Genomic DNA, 20402 nt, shown 5'->3' with positions numbered 1-20402 from the left:
ATTTCACAGATGAGGAACCTTGAACCCTCAGAGAAGTAAATTGCCTTTCCAAGTTCACACAGCTAGTAGGGGTGGGATTCAGTACCCCAGGCTCCACAGGCAAGCAAATATCTAAAGCTAATAATCCCCTATTACTATTTTAACTTAGGGTGAGTCTTGTCATGGGAGGGGTTAGGCCTCTCTCTGTGTTCCTCAGAGAGTCCCTTACTTGTCCTAAGATAAGGTAGAAAATGAGAAGGCATGCACTACCATTCTGCAGCCTTGTTCACAGAACAATCAGCAGGCAGAGGTTTCTTGCAGTATCAGCCCCTGGAGCCCTGTTGCCCAGAAGGGGAGCCCAACCTGCCTTCTGGGTCCTAAAGATACAAAGAAGCCTGTTTGAGAACTTTCATTTAAAGGCCTCTTCCTGCCCCCCTTCTCAAGATGTACTCTTTGGTACTGCTTTACTCTAGATACTCATTTATTTATTCATTCAACACTTAATGAGTGCCTACTCCTGTGATTCCTTTTATGTTCAAGGCGTATTTCCAAATACTAGAATTTTAGTGACATGCTTGAAGAGACACTATTGCATCCACGGTGATAGTGTTCTTCCCTTGATCACATTTAGGATCTAGGTTAATGTTACAGTAGAACTCGTCACCTTCCCTTTTATACTCACAAGTAAAAGTTCTTCTTGCAGGTTCCAACAGTAATAATAGTCGCAGTAGTAGCTAATATTTCCATACTTTCTAATGTGCCAGACACTGTTCTTAACACTTAGATGAATTAAGTTATTTTATTTTCCAGCAACCCTAGAGATCATGTATTTGCTGTCCTATTTTACAGGTGAGATAACTGAAACAAATATCTTAAATTTCCCAAAGGTCATGTCACATAGCTAGATAAGGGCAGAATAAGGCATTTTGGTTTCAGAAGTTGCTCTTGTGAGCATATTAACACGACCGCTTGTGTGAGAGTAACATTCACTCTTTGGCTTCTGCTTGATGGCGGGCCCTTACAGCAGCACATTGTACACTTCTCTACACTGTGTCTTATGACCCACTTAGCTTTGGGTGTGCTGAAAGAGCCCAACATAAGCTCAGTTCGAAGAAAAAGTTTTGTACAATGATGAAAATTTGGCCCTGTACCTGGTAGATTGAGGGCACACTGTTATGTCTCGGCATGCTGGTTAAGAGTACTCATCTACCTCAGGCAGTCACACTCTTTGGTATACAGTGCCATTCAGAAATGAATGTTATCTCCATCTTGTTTTCAAGAAACTCCGTAGGAGAGAGAAGACTGCTGTGTACAGCCATGATACAAGACTGAAGATCAGAAATAACAAGAAAATTTACAGCATGCCTCCAGGCTCATTTCCTAACATCCTCTAGTGTCAGGGAAGAAGGTCCAGGAGTACCAATCTCTTCAGGAAAATATCCTCCTCTCAGACCACCCCCAGGTCTCAGAAAGGTTGTTCCTAGTCCTCAGTGAGCCTAGATCATCTTCCCTTGCAGGATATAAGATGTCCTAGAGCTGATGACCAAGAAAAGTCATTTGATGGCAAATCCTTGAAACTAATCTTTGGCCAGCTTACCCTTTTCTCTATTGAGAGAAGTGAAAAGGAAAAAACAGTTTTTGTAAATTAGTCTAATATCAAAGCCTAAAAGAATTAAGCTAAATGACTTGAAAAGAAATGAAGTAGACTGTTTATTTCCTTCACTTTCGTTTTTACAGAGGTTGACTGGGATGGGTGAGAGTGGCTTAGAGCTGTGTTACTCAGAGTGTAGTCCATTGAACAGATCCTGTCCACAACTGTTGCTGATTTGTGATAAGTATAGGAATTGTAAGTGCTTAGAAACTTTTATAGTAATTTGATGTTGTATTTTGTAAGTGTATTGGAAAAGCAAAGCAAAAGAAAAAAATGGTCATTCACCACACATTTTTGTGAAGAACTGGCTTATTTACTGTGACAAAGTGAGAAAGAGCTTAAGTCTTCTGGTCTATAAAGTGAGAATAACAATACCTACCTCAGAGAGTTGTTTTGGGACTTCCTTGATGATTAATAATATTTTGGGATACTTAATATGTACCTGACATTGTGTATTATTAAATCCTCACCTCAAATCGGAAGTAAGTTTTGTTAATCATTCCCATTTTTCTGAGGCCTGGATAGGTTATGGGTCTTGCCAGAAATCAAACCTTGTAGTAAGTGTGTAGGTGGGATTTGAATGGGAGCTGGCACTCTTAAACTGTCATGCCATGTTCTGTTATAAAGAGCCTGGTACACAGGAGGGCTCCCTGACACTCCAGTTGCTCTACTTCACAGGAGTTCTAGAAACCTCCAGACTCACTCCATCGCTGATCCGAACTCATTTTGTGACCTTGGGCAAGTCACTTAGACCTTAATTATCTCACTTACCCTCAGTAGCAGTAACTGTGTTTTATTCATAATGGCAGGGCAGGGACCAATCTATTTGAGACCAGAGCTGATTCTCTTAACCATTGTCCAGAATGGCTTCATGCAACATGCCCTGCACCTGCCAGGTCAGCTTATAACACTTTCTAATTCTTTGGGCATAAGGTCATGGGGCCAGACTGAGGGCAACATCTCGAGTCCAAGAGCCAATAAGCATTTGCTATGAGCCTAAGGGAGAGCTCCCCTGATCCCCATTTAGCTCCTCAGCATTTAGCTGGGCAGGGCTTGGCATATAATGTGTACTGAGTACTAAGACAACTGGTACACTAGATGATCTCTAAAGGTCCTTTCAGTCTCTACTTTAGCTGAACATCCTAGGTACCTTACCCACTTTTCTGCCTCCTGAGCATCATATTCCCTACCTTCTCCTACCCTGGCAGCATGACCTTGTTTCTTCATGTCTGTTTGTCTTGGGCTGCCTTGATCTTGGGTCCTTTGAGACAGACTACATAGTGTCATGTTTTTACTCATTTGTGAAAAGTGTCTAGGATATAAATCCACCAGGGAGAACACAAAGGGTAGAAGGGGCTGGCTCACGAAGTCAGAAACATGCTCTTACTCCATTTTAGCCAGTGGGGCCTTGGCCCAGGGCAGCTCTGCTGGCAGTCCTGCCAGGCCTGAGTAATGGTCACATCCCTGGAGCTTGGTTTTCCATGAGCTCCATCGGGTCTCTAGTAATTGGAACATGGCACCTTCCAACTCATAATGGATGGCAGAACGAGAGAGGCATTTGTCACTGCCTGACTTCCCTGTGGGAAAGAGGCTCATAAGTCACAGCTGACAAACCCTTTGATGACTTTCAAACTTCATTTACAGAAAAGAATAGCCTATAATCAACCAACAGCAAGCAAGCAGTGACTAATCTTGCCACATTATCACTGTGAGGAGCTGGCTCCTTAAGGCATGGGAAGTGGGGGGCCGGGGGGCTGTCCCTTAAGCTCATAGAAAATGCTTATTGGCTCTTGGACTCGAGATGTTACCCTCAGTCTGGCCCCATGATCTTATGCCCAAAGAATTAGAAAGTGTTATAAGCTGACCTGGCAGGTGCAGGGCATGTTGCATGAAGCCATTCTGGACAATGGTTAAGAGCATCAGCTCTGGTCTCAAATAGATTGGTCCCTGCCCTCCCATTTCCTGGCTTGTGTAGGACTGAGCTCCAACTGTTAGTTTCGTCGTCTGTGAAATGGGCACAATGCATAATAGCATCACCTACTCCACAGCAGAAGACTTAGTGCAGTTCCTGACAAATAGTAGGTGCTCAGCAAGTGTTGGTAATGATTATCAGGATCATGTGTTTATCCCCAGAAGCACCCTTTGTGGTCACATGCTCTAAAACCCAGAGGTCGTGTGGTACATCAGCAGCAGAGCCAGGGCCAGTCTTCCTGTGGTATGAGATGAGGTGGTCAGTGGGAGCAATCCAGTGCAGTGGGAGGAGCACAGGCCTTAGAACAAGACAAGCGTGGGGGCTGTTTATCCTAATCATTCCACTTAATGTAACTGTGGACAAATTATTTAAACTCTTTCTGAGCCTCAGTTTCTTCATCTGTAGTGAAGACAATACTACATATCTCATTAGGTTGTGATCAGGATTATGAGAGATTATGCCTGTAAATCTTTCAACACAGTGCCTGCTACAAAGTTGCTGCATATCCAACTATGTGTTCTTTTTATTCTTGCTCAAGACAATGAGTGCAGTTTACCAAGGGAAAAGGAGACAGCACCAAAGAATTCTTATTTCAAACTTAAATTTCCAGCCCTACCCTGCATATACTTAGAGGAGTAAGGGCAGAATAGGAGGAATAAAGAAGAGTATCTATCTATCTATCTATCTATCTATCTATCTATCTATCTATCTATCTATCATTAATCTACAATTACATGAGCAACATTATGGCTACTAGACTCCCCCCATCATCAAGTCCCCAACACATACCCCATTACAGTCACTGTCCATCAGCTTAGTAAGATACTATAGAATCACTACTTGTCTTCTCTGTGCTGCGTAGCCCTCCCCGTGATCCTCCTACATTATGTCTGGTAATAGTAATGCCCCCTTTTTTCCCCTTATCTCTCCCTTCCCACCCATCCTCCTCAGTCTCTTTCCCTTTGGTAACTGTTAGTCCATTCCTGGGTTCTGTGAGTCTCCTGCTATTTTGTTCCTTCATTTTTCTTTGTTCCTGTACTCCACATATGAATGAAATCATTTGATACTTGTCTTTTTCTGCCTGGCTTATTTCACTGAGCATAATACCCTCTAGCTCCATCCATGTTGTTGCAAATGGTAAGATTTGTTTTCTTCTTATGGCTGAATAATATTCCATGTGTATATGTACCACATCTTCTTTATCCATTCATCTACTGATGGACACTTAGGTTGCTTCCATTTCTTGGCTATTGTAAATAGTGCTGCAATAAAACATAGGGGAGCATATGTTTTTTTGAAACTGGGCTCCTGCATTCTTAGGGTAAATTCCTAGGAGTGGAATTCCTGGATCAAATGGTATTTTTATTTTGAGTTTTTTGAGGAACCTCCATACTGCTTTCCACAATGGTTGAACTAATTTACATTCCCACCAGTAGTGTAGGAGGGTTCACCTTTCTCCACAACCTCACCAACATTTGCTGCTGTTTGTCTTTTGGATGTTGGCTATCCTAACTGGTGTGAGGTGATATCTCATTGTGGTTTTAATTTGCATTTCTCTGATGATTAGCGATGTGGAGCATCTTTTCATGTGTCTGTTGGCCATCTGAATTTCTTCTTTGGAGAACTGTCTGTTCAGCTCCTCTGCCCATTTTTTAATTGGATTATTTTCTTTTTGTTTGTTGAGTTGTGAGAGCTCTTCATGTAATTTGGATGTCAACCCCTTATCAGATATGTCATTTATGAATATATTCTCCCATGCTGTAGGATGTCTTTTTGTTCTACTGATAGTGTCCTTTGCTGTGCAGAAGCTTTCAGCTTGATATAGTCCCACTTGTTCATTTTTGCTTTTGTTTCCCTTGCCTGGAGAGATGTTCATGAAGAAGTTGCTCATGTTTATGTGCAAGAGATTTTTGCCTATATTTTTTTTCTAAGAGTTTTATGGTTTCATGACTTACATTCAGGTCTTTGATCCATTTTGAATTTACTTTTGGGTATGGGGTTAGACAATAATCCAGTTTCATTCTCTTACATGTAGCTGTTTAGTTTTGTCATACCAGTTGTTGAAGAGGCTGTCATTTCCCCATTGTATATCCATGGTTCCTTTATCATATATTAATTGACCAGATATGGTTGGGTTTATATCTGGGCTCTCTAGTCTGTTCCATTGGTCTATGGGTCTGTTCTTGTGCCAGTACCAAATTGTCTTGATTACTATGGCTTTGTAGTAGAGCTTGAAGTCGGGGAGCGTAATCCCCCCACTTTATTCTTCTCAGGATTGCTTTGGCTATACGGGACCTTTTGTGGTTCAATATGAATTTTAGAACTATTTGTTCCAGTTCATTGAAGAATGCTGTTGGTATTTTGATAGGGATTGCATTGAATCTGTAGATTGCTTTAGGCAGGATGGCCATTTTGACAATATTAATTCTTCTAGCCAAGAGCATGGGATGAGTTTCCATTTGTTAGTGTCCTTTTTAATTTCTCTTAGGAGTGTCTTCTAGTTTTCAGGGTATAGGTCTTTCCCTTCCTTGGTTAGGTTTATTCCTAGGTATTTTATTCTTTTTGATGCAGTTGTGAATGGAATTGTTTTCCTGATTTCTCTTTCTGCTAGTTCATCGTTAGTGTATAGGAAAGCAACAGATTTCTGTGTATTGATTTTGTATCCTGCAACTTTTGCTGAATTCAGATATTAGTTCTAGTAGTTTTGGAGTGGGGTCTGTATGGTTTTTTATGTACAATATTGTGTCATCTGAAAATAGTGACAGTTTGGCTTCTTCTTTACCAATCTGGATGCCTTGTATTTCTTTGTTTTGTCTGATTGCCATGGCTAGGACCTCCAGTACTATGTTGAATAACAGTGGGTAGAGTGGACATCACTGTCTTGTTCCCTATCTGGGGTGAAAAGCTTTCAGCTTTTCACTGTTAAGTATGATGTTGGCTTTGGGTTTGTCTCATATGGCCTTTATTATGTTGAGATACTTGCCCTCTGTACCCATTTTGTTGAGAGTTTTTATCATGAATGGATGTTGAATTTTGTTAAATGCTTTTTCAACATCTATGGAGATGAGATGACCATGTGGTTTTGTCCTCCTTTTTGTTGATGTGGTGGATGATGTTGATGGATTTTCAAATGTTGTACTATCTTGCATCCCCGAGATGAATCCCACTTGATTATAGTGTATGATCCTCTTGATGTGTTTTTGAATTTGATTTGCTAATATTTTGTTGAGTATTTTTGCATGTATGTTCATCAGGGATATTGGTCTGTAATTTTCTTTTTTTGTGGTGTCTTTGCCTGGTTTTGGTATTAGAGTGATGCTGGCTTCATAGAATGAGTTTGGAAGTATTACCTCCTCTTCTGTTTTTTGGAAAACTTTAAGGAAAAATGGGTATTATGTCTTCTCTATATGTCTGATAAAATTCGGCGGTGAATCCTTCTGGCCCAGGAGTTTTGTTCTTGTGTAGTGTTTTGATTACTGATTCAATTTCATTGCTGGTTATTGCTCTGTTTAGATACTGTGTTTCTTCCTTGGTCAGTCTTGGAAGGTTGTATTTTTCTAGGAAATTGTCCATTTTTTCTATGTTATCCAGCTTGTTAGCATATAGATTTTCAAAGTATTCTCTAATAATTCTTTGTATTTCTGTGGGGTCCATCATGATTTTTCCTCTCATTTCTGATTCTGTTTATGTGTGTAGATTCTCTTTTTTTCTTAAGTCTGGCTAGGGGTTTATCTATTTTGTTTATTTTCTCAAAGAACCAGCTCTTGGTTTCATTGATTTTTTTCTATTGTTTTATTCTTCCCAATTTTATTTATTTCTTCTGTGATCTTTGTTATGTCCCTCCTGCTGACTTTGGGCCTCATTTGTTCTTCTTTTTCTAGTTTGAATAATTGTGACTTTAGACTATTCATTTGGGATTGTTCTTCCTTCTTTAAATACGCCTGGATTGCTATATACTTTCCTCTTAGAACTGCCTTTGCTGCGTCCCACAGAAGTTGGGGCTTTGTGTTGTTGTCATTTGTCTCCATATATAAGCACACTCCTTTTTTGTAGAGCCTTTTATGATGCTCTTCTCCCTTTTCAAAATTAGACTTCTTTGTTTGGGCTGCTTTTGGGGCAGTGGACTCCAGCCCAGGGCACATGTGCTTTGTGGCCATGGGGCATGACCCCTGCTGAACCTGCGAGATCCTTGGGATTAGGTGCCAGACCAACTGCTGGATGAATGAATGAGTGAACAGTTCATTCGTTTGGCCCCTTGATTATTTGGATATCTATAATGATGACTGAATGGGTAGGTAGGCATCTGGATGCTTTCTTAGGGGAGAATAAAGAAGTTGACCATCATTTGTAGGTCCCTAAGTCACATTCAGTATTGGGGATTCTAGGCCCAATGTTGCACCTACCCACCCCTTGTTGCCCTTTCCTGCATAGCTGTAAGGGCTGCTTGTCAGACTACTAAGCCTCAGCCTAAGGCCGCAGCCTGGGAAAGCTAGGGTACAGGATATGGGGAAGGTAAGGTATATAACTAGCTACAGTGTAGGGAGAGAAGACTAAGACCCAAGCCCTGCCTTCAGTTTCTGCTTTGGGTTCTCCCTTCAGTGCCTGCCAGATTCTGATACCAATATTATAGTACAGGACTAGATAGAGACCTCATGGTATAGCTGAGGGGTGAGCCAATGGCTCAGCAAGGCCTGGAACCCCTGCCATCTAATGTTCTTTTCTCTCCTAGACTGATAATAGTAGTTATTTGACAGGCATTGGGAGGGTGGCCCTTTTATTAAGTTTGTAGGTGTAGTTCCAGGTACTAGGACAAGGGAGAGAACATGCACAGGCCCCCACCCTTGATTCCTTTATTCTCAGGTGAAGTGGGGAGTATTGGGAGATGACAAGAGTACAGAACATTAGGGCTGGAATGTGGAGGATACCGAGTTCCAGGCTAGATTCATCTGTTTTCATAGGGCATAGGTCATTTGAGTTTCTTACATAAGTACTGGTCCTAGCCATTATACTGGGCACTTTACACACATTATCTCTAATCCTTACGCTAATCCTAGGATGTTAGTGTAATTCACATTGTGCAGTTGAGGAAACTGAGGTTCTGTGAGGTTAAGGTGCAACATCTCCTAAGTGGTAGGGCTGGGGTTGGAACTTGGTCCTAACTCCAGAGCCTGCACATTTTTCTTTGTTATTAGGAAACAGTGAAGAAACAGGTTCCTGGAGAGGATTTTTTCTTGAAAAGCAAGTAGAGAGGACAAGGCCCAAGAACAGTTTTGCAGCATCTCCTCTTCAGAGGAGAATACTCAAGAAATGTTTGTTGAATTAGTGAAGGGGATAGGAGTTGGGTAATAATAGAAATAGGTGTAATCCCTTATTTTATAGTATATTACAGATGTTACACAGCACTGTCCGTCAGTTAGCCTATTTGATCTTTATTATCAAATCTGAAAGGTAATCAGGAAAAAGATTACTTCTGTTTTCAGAATAAGGATAATAGGACTCAGAGAAATTACATGACTTGTTGCAGGTTACATGACTAAGAACAGCAGAGCCTGGGCCAAGGTTCCTGAATCTGTAGCCTGAGCCCCTTGCACTCCCACCCATCTCTGGAGTCTTCTGTGTTCAGCATGCTGGGAGCTAGAGTTTCTCTTGGGTGTGGGAATGGTCAGGAACTAAAGAGCACTCCTTGAGAAATCAGTCCTGTCTGGCAGTAATGATCATTTGGGCAATTCTAATGAACTGGGGCCTGCCTGGCAAGTTTAATAAGATTAATAGATGTTCTGTCATCCCTGGCCACCTGTTAACCAGGAGCCTCTGGACCAAGGAGGCCCTGGGCACTGATCTGTCTAATTGCTTGGCTTTCTTCAGACATAGCCTCTCCATCACTGATAGCTATTTTCCTTCAAAACTACCCAGATGTCCCCAGGGTTATCTGAGGGCAGAGGTGTGGTCACAGGCTGGTGTGACCCTCATCGCCATGCTGGATAATAAAACCCAGAGGTGTCCAACAGGACTGGCCCAGACAGAGGCTCTAAAGAGCACTGGGGGACATCAAGAGCAAGAATAGTAGCTCCTCTTTTGAAGTGAGCATTTCAGAAAGAGATCCAGTGCTGGGGAGGAGTGGATGTTCTCATGTCTGAGCGCCACAGAGATCATGCTGAAGACTAGACTTGATCCTAATAAGATTGGGAAGGCATGAGGACTGACACTGCAGAGTCAGAGGTGTAGGACAGTTGTTGAGACAGTGGCATGAAGTGTCAAACAAGAAGCCCAGATTCAAGCCCCCAAGCTACTCCCTTCCCTAGCTGGGTGACCTTAGGTAAGTCATCTATCTTTGCTGATTAGCTTTTTCATCTATAAAACAGGGTCTGACAATGTCAGGATAAAGGATATAAACTGGCTTTGTTTTCTAACATCCTATAAAATGTGAGGAATTGTCATCGAAAAGGGGAGGCGGTGAGGACCAATGAGAGGGTGTGACTGGCTAAGAGTCACACATTCTCACCATTGGAATCAGTACCCAAGGCATCTCTGTGCATAGGTTTTTGGAATTAAATAGATCTGGGTTCTATCTAGTCCTGGCTTTGCTCTCTTAACCAATTACTTTGTGTTGCTGAACCTCTGTTTCCCTATCTAAAATACCTCCTTGTAAGGCTGTTGTGAACATTAAACAAGGTAAGGTATTTAAACAGCTTCTGACACACCACCATGGGCACTCAGTAATTAATTACAGGTGTTCCTTCCTGCAATAACCCTCTGGAGGTCTCATTTACACATTTGAGGGGTGGAGATATCTTTTAGCGCCCTTCTGGTTTTTACAAAACTGTGTCCCTTTACCATATGTTCAAGCTTGGCTCTTGTCTTGCAAAACATAGCTTCCATGTGAACTGTTTCAGATGGGAAAAACTATTCCTTTCTGCCAAATTCCCTGTTCTTATTATCCTGGAGAAAGCCCATCTTTGGGCTTTAAATTGCATTTCAAAGCCTGTGTCCTTGGTGGGTTTTAATTAGCTTAAGAGCCCAGCTTGTATGCAGTAGTTGTTTCTCTATCAGGTAAAGGTGAAGACTCTTACTTGGGAGCCAGTCCCTGGTTTTCTCAAACATAGCTTATCTAGATTGCTCCATCCCAGCATCTCACTGTCTGGGGGCTTTTCTCTCACTAACCCAAAAGGAAAAGTGGAATGTAAGGACCCTAGACATTGTAGGCAAGGACCCATGGGGATTCTTGTCCCTGCTGCTCACTGACTGGCATCCTGGCCAAGTCCATTTCCCTCTTTTACTCAGGAAGCTCCGTGCATTGAGTTCCCTGCTGATCTTGACATTGGAGAAGTCTCTGGGAATAAATCGGGTTCTCTGTACCTCTCCCGCCACTGTCATCAAGAACAATTACTCTACCCACCCCTCAGCTCATTTCTAAGCATGAAGTCTCTGCGGGCTGCAGACACTTTGCTGTCAATTAAACAGCTAATCTGTGAGGCCGAGCTAGGCTTGGGGGTGGGGTGGGGTTGGGAGGGTTTCAAGTCAAGTGGCTTTAAAAACATTTTTTTAAATTAAGGTATCATTGATACACACTCTTATGAAGATTTCACATAAAAAATTTGTGGTTTCTACATTCACCTATCTTACCAAGTCCCCCCTGCACCCCATTGCAGTCATTGTCCATCAGCGTAGTAAGATGCCACAGAGTCACTTGTCTACTACTGGTCCTCTCTGTGCTATACTGTCTTCCCCATGACGCCCCCACACATCGTGTGTACCAATAATAATGCCCCTCGATTCCCTTCTCCCTCCCTCCCTCCCCCACCCATCCCCTTTGGTAACTGCTAGTCCCTTCTTGGAGTCTGTGAGTCGGCTGCTATTTTTTCCTTCAGTTTCGCTTCATTGTTAAACCTACAAATGAGGGAAATCATTTGGCACTTGTCTTTCTCCTCCTGGCTTATTTCACTGAGCATAATACCCTCTGGCTCCATTCATGTTGTTGCAAATGGTAGGATTTGTTTTCTTCTTATGGCTGAATAATATTCCATTGTGTATATGTACCGCATCTTTATCCATTCATCTACTGATGGACACTTAGGTTGCTTCCATTACTTGACTATTTCAAATAGTGCTGCGGTAAACATAGGGATGCATATGTCTTTTTGAATCTGGGATCTTGTTTTCTTTGGATAAGTTCATAGGAGTGGAATACGCATGTCAAATGGTATTTCTGTTTTTAGGTTTTTGAGGAACCTCCATATTGCTTTCCACAATGTTTGAACTAGCTTACATTCCCACCAGCAGTGTAGGAGGGTTCCCCTTTCTCTGCATCCTCACCAGCATTTGTTGTTCCTTGCTTATTGGCCATCCTAACTGTTGTGAGGTGATATCTTATTGTGGTTTTAATTTGCATTTCCCTGATGATTAGTGATGTGGAACATCTTTTCATGTGCCTGTTGGCCATCTGAATTTCTTCTTTGGAGAGTTGTCTGTTCATATCCTCTGCCTATATTTTAATTGGGTTATTTGCTTTTTGGGTGTTGAGGCATGTGAGTTCTTTATATATTTTGGATGTTAACCCCTTGTTGGATATGTCATTTATGAATATACTCTCCTGTACTGTAGGATGCCTTTTTGTTCTGCTGCTGATGTCCGTTGCTGTATAGAAGCTTTTTAGTTTTATGTAGTCCAATTTGTTCATTTTTGCTTTTGTGTGTGTCCCTTGCCCAAGGAGATGTATTCAGAAAAAAGTTGCTTATGTTTATATTCAGGAGATTTTTGCCTTCTCTTAAGAGTTGTATGGTTTCATGACTTACATTCAGGTCTTTGATCCATTTACTCTTACATGTAGCTGTCCAGTTTTGCCAACACAACACCAGTTTGTTGAAGAGTCTGTCGTTTCCCCATATATATCCATGGCTCCTTTATTGTGTATTAGTTGACCATAAATGCTTGGGTTTATATCTGGGCTCTATTCTGTTCCATTGATCTGTGGGTCTGTTCTTGTGCCAGTACCAAAATGTCTTGATTACTGTTGCTTTGTAGTTGACCTTGAAGTCAAAGAACATATTCCCCCCAGCTTTATTCCTCCTCAGGATTGCTTTTGCTATTCGAGGTCTTTTGTGGTTCCATATGAATTTTAGAACTATTTGTTCCAGTTCATTGAAGAATGCCATTGGTATTTTGATAGGGTTTGCATTGACTCTGTAGATTGCTTTGGGCAGGATGGCCATTTTGACAATATTAATTCTTTCTATCCATGAGCATGGGATGTATTTCCATTTATTGGTTTCTTCTTTAATTTCTCTCATGAGTGTCTTGTAGTTTTCAGGTTATAGGTCTTTCACTTCCTTGGTTAGGTTTATTCCTAGGTATTTTATTCTTTTTGATGGAATTGTTTTCCTGATTTCTCTTTCTGCTAGTTCATCGTTAGTATGTAGGAATGCAGCAGATTTCTGTGTATTGATTTTGTATCCTACAATTTTGCTGAATCCAGTTATTCTAGTAGTTTTGGGGTTGATTCTTTAAGGTTTTCTATGTACAATATCATGTCATCTGCAAACAATGACAGTTTAACTTCTTCCTCACAAATCTGTGTGCTTTTTATTTCTTTGTGTTGTATGATTGTTTGGCTAGGACCTCCAAACTATGTTGAATAAATGTGGGGAGAGTGGGCATTCTTATCTTGTTCCCAATCTTAAAGGAAAAGCCTTCAGCTTTTTGCTGTTAAGGATTATATTGGCTGTGGGTTCGTCATATATGGCCTTTATTATGTTGAGGTACTTTTTGTCATGAATGGAATGTTGAATTTTTTCAAATGCTATTTCAGCATCTATGAAGATGATCATGTGATTTTTGTCCTTATCCTTTTTCTTGATGTGGTGTATGATGTTGATGAATTTTTGAATATTGTACCATCCTTGCTTTCCTGGAATAAATCCTACTTGATCATGATGGATGATCTTTTTTATGTATTTTTGCATTCAGTTTGCTAATATTCTGTTGAGTATTTTTGTATCTATGTTCATCAGGGATATTGGTCTGTAATTTTCTTTTATTGTGGTGTCTTTGCCTGGTTTTGGTATTAGAGTGATGCTGTCCTTATAGAATGAGTTTGGGAGTATTCCCTTGTCTTCTACTTTTTGGAAAACTTTAAGGAGGATGGGTATTAGGTCTTCAGTAAATGTTAGGTAAAATTCAGTGGTGAATCCATCTGGACCAGGGGTTTTGTTCTTATGTAGTTTTTTGATTACCAGCTCAATTTTCTTGCTGGTAATTGGTTTATTCAGATTTTCTATTTTTTTCTGGGTCAGCCTTGGAAGGTTGTATTTTCTAGAAAGTTGTCCATTTCTTCTAGGTTATCCAGTTTGTTAGCATATAATTTTTCATAGTATTCTCTCATAAATCTTTGTATTTCTGTGCTGTCTGTAGTGATTTTTCCTTTCTCATTTCTGATTCTGTTTATGTGTGTAGACTCTCTTTTTTCTAGATAAATCTGGCTAGGTGTTTGTCTATTTTATTTTTTTGAATAACCAACTCCTGCTTTCATTGATTTTTTTTCTATTGTTTTATTCTTTTCATTTTATTTATTTATGTTCTCATCTTTATTATGTCCCTCCTGGTGACTTTGGGCCTCATTTGTTCTTTTTCTAGTTTCATCAATTGTGAGTTTAGACTGTTCATTTGGGATTGTTCTTTACTAAGGTAAGCCTGTACTGTAATATAGTTTCCTTTAGCATGGCCTTTGCTGCATCCCACAGATTTTGCAGTTGTTATTTTCATTTGTCTCCATATGTTGCTTGATCTCTGTTTTTATTTTGTCATTGATCCATTGATTATTTAGGAACATGTTGTTAGGCCTCCATGTGTTTGTGGGCTTTTTTGTTTTCTTTGCATAATTTATCTCTAGTTTCATACCTTTGTGGTCTGAGAAACTGGTTGGTACAATTTCAGTCCTCCTGAATGTACTGAGGCTCTTTTTGTGGCCTAGTATATGATGTATTATTAAAAATGTTCCATGTGCGCTTGAGAAGAATGTGTATCCTGCTGCTTTTGGGTGGAGTGTTGTATAGAAGTCTGTTAGGTCTGTCTGTTCTAATGTGTTGTTCAGTGCGTGTGTCTCTTTACTTATTTTCTGTCTGGTTGATCTGTCCTTTGGAGTGAATGGTGTGTTGAAGTCTCCTAGAATGAATGCATTGTATTCTCCTTCCCCCTTTAATTCTGTTAGAATTTGTTTCACATATGTAGGTGCCCCTGTGTTGAGTGCATAGATATTTATAATGGTTATATCCTCTTGTTGGACTGACCCCTTTATCATTATGTATTGTCCTTCTTTGTCTCTTGTTACTTTCTTTGTTTTGATGTCTATTTTGTCTGATACAAGTACTGCAACTCCTGCTTTTTTCTCCCTATTAGTTGCATAAAGTATCTTCCATGTCTTTTCTTTTCGTCTGTGTATGTCTTTGGATTTGAAGTGAGTCTTGTAGGCAGCATATAGATGGGTCTTGTTTTTTTATCCATTCAGTGACTCTGTGTCTTTTGATTGGTGCATGCAGTCCATTTACATTTAGAGTGATTGATAGATATGTACTTACTGCCATTGCAGGCTTTAGAGTCATGGTTACCAAAGGTTCAAGGGCAACTTCTTTACAGTTCAACAGTCTAACTTAACTCACTTAGTACACTATTACAAACACAATCTAAAGGTTCTTTTTTTTTTTCTCCTTTGTGTTCCTCCTCCCTTCTTTGTATATTAGGTATCATATTCTGTACTCTTTGTGTATCCCTTGACTGACTTCCAGGGGTAGTTGACTTAATTTTGCATTTGCTTAGTAATTAATCAGTCTACTTCCTTTACTATGGTTTTATTTTCTCTAGTGACAGCTATTTAGCCTTAGGAACACTTCCATCTACAGCAGTCCCTCCAAAATACAGTGTAGAGATGGTTTGTGGGAGGTAAATTCTCTTAGCTTTTGATTATCTGGAAATTGTTTAATCCCTCCAAATTTAAATGATAATTTTGCCTGGTAGAGTATTCTTGTGTATTCTTCTTGGTTTGAGGCCCTTCTGTTTCATCGCGTAAATATATTATGCTACTCCCTTCTGGCCTGTAAGGTTTCTGTTGAGATGTCTGTTGATCGCCTAATGGGTTTTCCTCTGTATGTGACCTTTTTTCTCTCTCTGACTGCTTTTAATACTCTGACATTATCCTTGATCTTTGCCTTTTAATTATTATATGTCTTGGTGTTGTCTTCCTTGGGTCCCTTGTGTTGGGCTATTTGTGTACCTCCATGAGAGACTATCTCCTTCCCCAGATTGGGTAAGTTTTCAGCAATTACCTCCTCAAAGATACTTTCTATCCCTTTTCCTCTCTCTCCTTCTTGTACCCTTATAGTTCAGAAACTGTTAGATTTGGTTTGGTCACACAGTTCTCTCCATATTCTTTCATTCCTAGAGATTCTTTTTCTCTCTGTGCTTCAGCTTCTTTGTATTCCTCTTCTCTAATTTCTGTTTCATTTACAGTCTCCTGTACTTCATCTTATCTACTTTTAAATCCCTCCATTGTATGTTTCATTTCACATACTTTTTCACATACTTTATTTTTCTAAGTTTTTATCTCTTGAATTCTTCCCTGTAGTCTTAAATATTTTTCTGTAGCTCTGTGAGCATGTTTATGATTTTTATTTTGAAATCTTTTTCAGGAAGATTGGTGAGTTCAGTTTTACTTGGTCCTCTTTATGGTGTTTGTAGGATTTTGGTTTGTGCCAGGTTCCTTTGACCTTTCATATTTGTAATAATAACTTGGTGTAGACGTCGCCCTCTAGTGCCCAGAAGTTCTACTCTCTGGAGCTGCTCAGCCTCTGGAGTTATGGCAGGGGTCACAGGCTCACGGCACTGGTGCCTGCCGGGAGGAAAGAGTTCTTTCCTGCTTCCCAACTGCAGTTGCCTGCCTTCACTGCCAGGGCCAATGGGCCAAACACACAGGGAGGAGCCTCTATGCTACGCCCTTGTAACTGCCGTATGTGGGGCCACGAATGGCATGGGCAGCAGGTTTGTGAGCTGGTGCCGGCCTGGAGGAAGGAGTGGCAGGCTGCATTTTGTGTTGGGGGTTTTGGAGTTGCATTGCCAGCCACAGGGATGGAGTGCCTGAGGCTCCTGGAAGTTCCCATCCTCCTGGGCTGAGTGAGCTGGGACAATTTTGTCCATTTGTCCTTTCTCCTGAGCAGCAAGCTCTGTGCAGTCCTCACCCCTTTAGCAGGCCTCTTGCTGTTGGGAAGTCTTTCAAAATACTTACTTTTCTTTTGTCCCAGAGTGGCTGGTTGTGGGTACCTGTTTTCCATAAGTGGCTGGAATCTCAGTCTCTCCAAATATTCTGCCTGTCTTTGTTTTCCAACCCCTCTAATCTCCAGAGCACCATGTAATGTAGGTTCATGCTCCAAGAGCAGATCTCCAGGGATGGGTGTTCAGCAGTCCTTGGCCTCCAAGCCCTTTCCGCTTCATTTCTCTTCCTCCCACCAGTGAGCTGGGGTGGGGCAAGGGCTTGGGTCCCTCCGAATCATGGCTTTGGTACTTTACCGTGCTCAATGAGGTCTGTTCTTTTCTCCAGGTGTTTGCCGTCTTTTGCAGCCTTCTTTCCTGTTGCTCTTTCAGGATTAGTTGTATTTGCTATACTTTCATATTATATGTGGTTTTGGAGGAGGTTTCTGTCTCACGTCTCATGCTGCCATCTTTAAGCCAATCTCACGTCAAGCAGCTTTTGCTGAATAGGATGTCAGTGTTTTCTGGTGCTCCCACTCAAGCTAGGGAGAAGCCTAAAAGAGCCAAAAAAGAATTGAGTTGGGGGTGATTGGTCTGCAGAGGTGGGTTTTGGGTCAGAGACCAGAAAAGGGTACTTGGGATTTCAGTTCCCAGTGGTCACCCCTACTTATGGCAGGGCCACAACTAGCTTCTCATCATTTCCTGGGACATGATCCTCACCACTTCCTCTCTAACTTCATGTAGCACTTACTGTGCCCCAGTCTTTGTCAGGCATGCCTCTAACATGTACAGGGCAGAGACAAAGTGTACAGATGGAGACCCACGTATGTGTACCATATGTCTAAACAGTTGAAGGTTATGAGTGAAGCTAACAAATTGTTATGTTCATAATAACCTGGAAGACTATGTCTAAATTTAGAATTAAATTTAAATTAGAAAACAGGAGAGGTAGTTGGGGCACACTACCTTTTCAGTTCCCACCACCATCTCCACCCCTCACTTTGAGAAGTCTCATTGACATGGTAGAAACTCAAAAGCTTTTCCGCATGCCAACTGACACCTGTCTCCTTGAGCTTAGGGAGCATGTACAGCAGTAGTGCAGCCTGTCCCTTGGGAGTGTGCAGCCTTTGAAAGTGGAGTAGGGGCTGTTTAGATAGGGAGTACAGGGGTTGGATGTCTGAAGCATGCTTCAGGTGGTTTCTCCATGATTCTGCAGATTTCATCACCCAGAGCATGTGCGCACACACACACATACTTCTAAGTATCCTCTCTGCAGATCTTGGCATAATTCAGAATGTGCTTCAGTCTGACCTTGACCCTCATGTAGAATGGACCCACAAATGGCAGTGTTAGTAGAATAGAGAAGTTCAGATGGAGAAATTATTAGATCTTGTAAAGAGCTTCACAGTTTGCCAAGTTCTTTTATGTACATTGTCTTAAGCCCCTTGTTATGAGAGAAAAGACTATGCCAGACCCTGAAGGACTTTACTCACCAGTCAAGTTGTGCTGAGCCTACTATGTGGACATAGGGGTGCTCAGCAAGTGCTTCCTGCTCAGCAGTGTTAGAGGCTCCTGGCAGTGGTTTGAGGGAACTCAGTAACTGTCATGTCCCTGCCAGGTTAGTGGCAGTTAGCCATCATCAACTAGTCTCTGAACCATCATTCCTTGCTTCTGCTCTTTCTGTCTCAGTTCACATCTCCAACCTGGTTGATTCCCTCCAGCCAAAGCAGATGGCATCTCCCTTGGCTAAAACTTAATGGCTTTGAGCTGAACCAACCAACCAGAGAGTTATCTGATGTCCAGGGAGGAGCCTCACAAACTTTTTGTATCCCTGTGGATAAACAAGAAATTAATCTTTAAATGGTTTGTCATCCAGGTAGGAGAGATTATCAGAAATGTGAGGAATGGAGCCCAAGGGAAACGACACACTGTGAGCATTTCCTGCTGCATATGGACAGTGTGTTAGGTGTTTTTTGTGGGTAATGTATTTGTGTCCCTCACTGCTTAATAAACATTGATGATTGGATGCAAAGGTGAACTGAGGAACAAACAAAAAGAGTCTTCTCTTCCAGGTCAGTCCCAGAGCTAACATGAGCCCTTCATTAGTAGCAGTGTCCTCTTAGCCCCATTTCTTTATCTAGGATGGTGCACAACTTGACCTTACTATATCCATGGAGCTTACGGAGCTACTGCAAGCCCACCCTAGGAGCAAGTTCTTTCCCAGAACCATTCTCAGGGCCAGTCTATGGTTTCCTTGCAAACAGTGCCATCTCCTGGTCAGAACATGCCAGCTGCCAGGCTGGGAGAATTGAGTAGAAAAGGGTCTCCTCCTACCCTAGTGAGACAGAAACACAGGTTTCCCAGCTTATACTCATATCTGCTCTAATTCACTGGAAAGTTCCCTCTGCCTAAAAAGATTAGGTAAATAGGCAGGTGTTCATGGTTAGCCTAGACTGTTGAGAGTTTTGTACACTAGTTGGGGTCGTCAGGACCTTCTGAAGTAGCTCAGGGGTATAGAGATAGTACTGCAAAAGGGATTTGCACCAACCCCTGCCAATGAGTAGAAGATTGCCAGGAAGTATAAATGCCAAGGCTTAATGTTAAGCATTTCCGACTGAAATTGAGCTTCCTTTTTCCCTTTCCCTCTGGAGCCTGTGTCCAGATGCAACCTGTCCAGGGAGGGGGTTAGGAGCTATTTGTACAGCACTTTGGGGTACAGGATGTTGTCAGAGGATAGAGAGCAAGGAGTAGGTACAGCAGCATCTCTAAGCAAACAAAAATTTGACTAAATATAAGAATGAGTGACTATAAAAAACTAACCTTCTAAAAACAATTCTCAGGTAAATATGCTGACTTAACTGTAGTATTTAAATTAGGTTTAGTTCTAGGAAGGAGCATTATAAAATTAAAAGAATTGGGCTTTAGGACCCAACTGACTTGGGTTTGAATGCCTGTTCCTGGTAAGTTAATGAACTTGTTGGAGTCTGTTTCTGGTAAATATGAATGATAATAACACTCACGGGATCATAGGACTATCCAATATTACATGCCACCCTTAGCCCACAGTGAGTGCTCAGTGACCCTTACCTTGCTCACCTTTTCCAAAGTGGCTGGTACCAATAAAGGCAGCCATGGCTAGGAGCATGTCTGGAACAGACTGAGCAATTTTCAGAATATGGTATTGTTTTAGAGCAGACATTACTTAAAATTACCATGTGACCTCTTTGCCATGCTTCTGCATTGAAGGAAGGGACAGAAGAAAGCTGTGGAGGGTCTTCATATTTAGATTCTGTGTGGGATAACATTTGAGATGAATATTGAAGGAATGAGTTTAAAAGAATTGGAGTCAAGCAGACCTGGTTTAAATTGCAACCCTGCCAGCCATTAGCATTGTGACTTCCGAATGTATATTGCCCTTGTAAAATGTATTGGTTCTGCTTATCACATCATTACCAAGTGAGGGAACATAAAGTACCTGGCATGAAGTCAGCGGAAAGTGAGATGAACAAAATGGGGAGCCTAGATGCCATAAGAGGCATGTGTGTAGGAAGTTTAGCCAGGATGTGG

The 20402-nt window shown here is 41.4% G+C and overlaps 1 protein-coding gene across 5 annotated transcripts in view; it reads left to right on the top strand.

Moving 5' to 3' along the window:
- The window catches only part of RALY (RALY heterogeneous nuclear ribonucleoprotein), a 111065-nt gene that overhangs the window by 82486 nt on the left and 8177 nt on the right, over positions 1-20402 (top strand). Inside the window, exon 1 of one of the 5 annotated variants that reach the window (XM_073236706.1) lies at positions 14264-14282. The exons of the other annotated variants lie outside the window; for them this stretch is intronic. The gene's annotated coding sequence lies outside the window, so the exon portion shown is untranslated. Of the gene's footprint in view, positions 1-14263; positions 14283-20402 lie in introns of those variants that run through there. 5 annotated transcript variants of the gene reach the window in all.

This window comes from Manis javanica, chromosome 5 (genome assembly GCF_040802235.1).
Source record: "Manis javanica isolate MJ-LG chromosome 5, MJ_LKY, whole genome shotgun sequence".
Taxonomy (NCBI): Eukaryota; Metazoa; Chordata; class Mammalia; order Pholidota; family Manidae; genus Manis; species Manis javanica.
The sequence above is the reverse complement of the archived record's forward strand: the minus strand, read 5'-3'. Positions and strand labels throughout refer to the sequence as shown.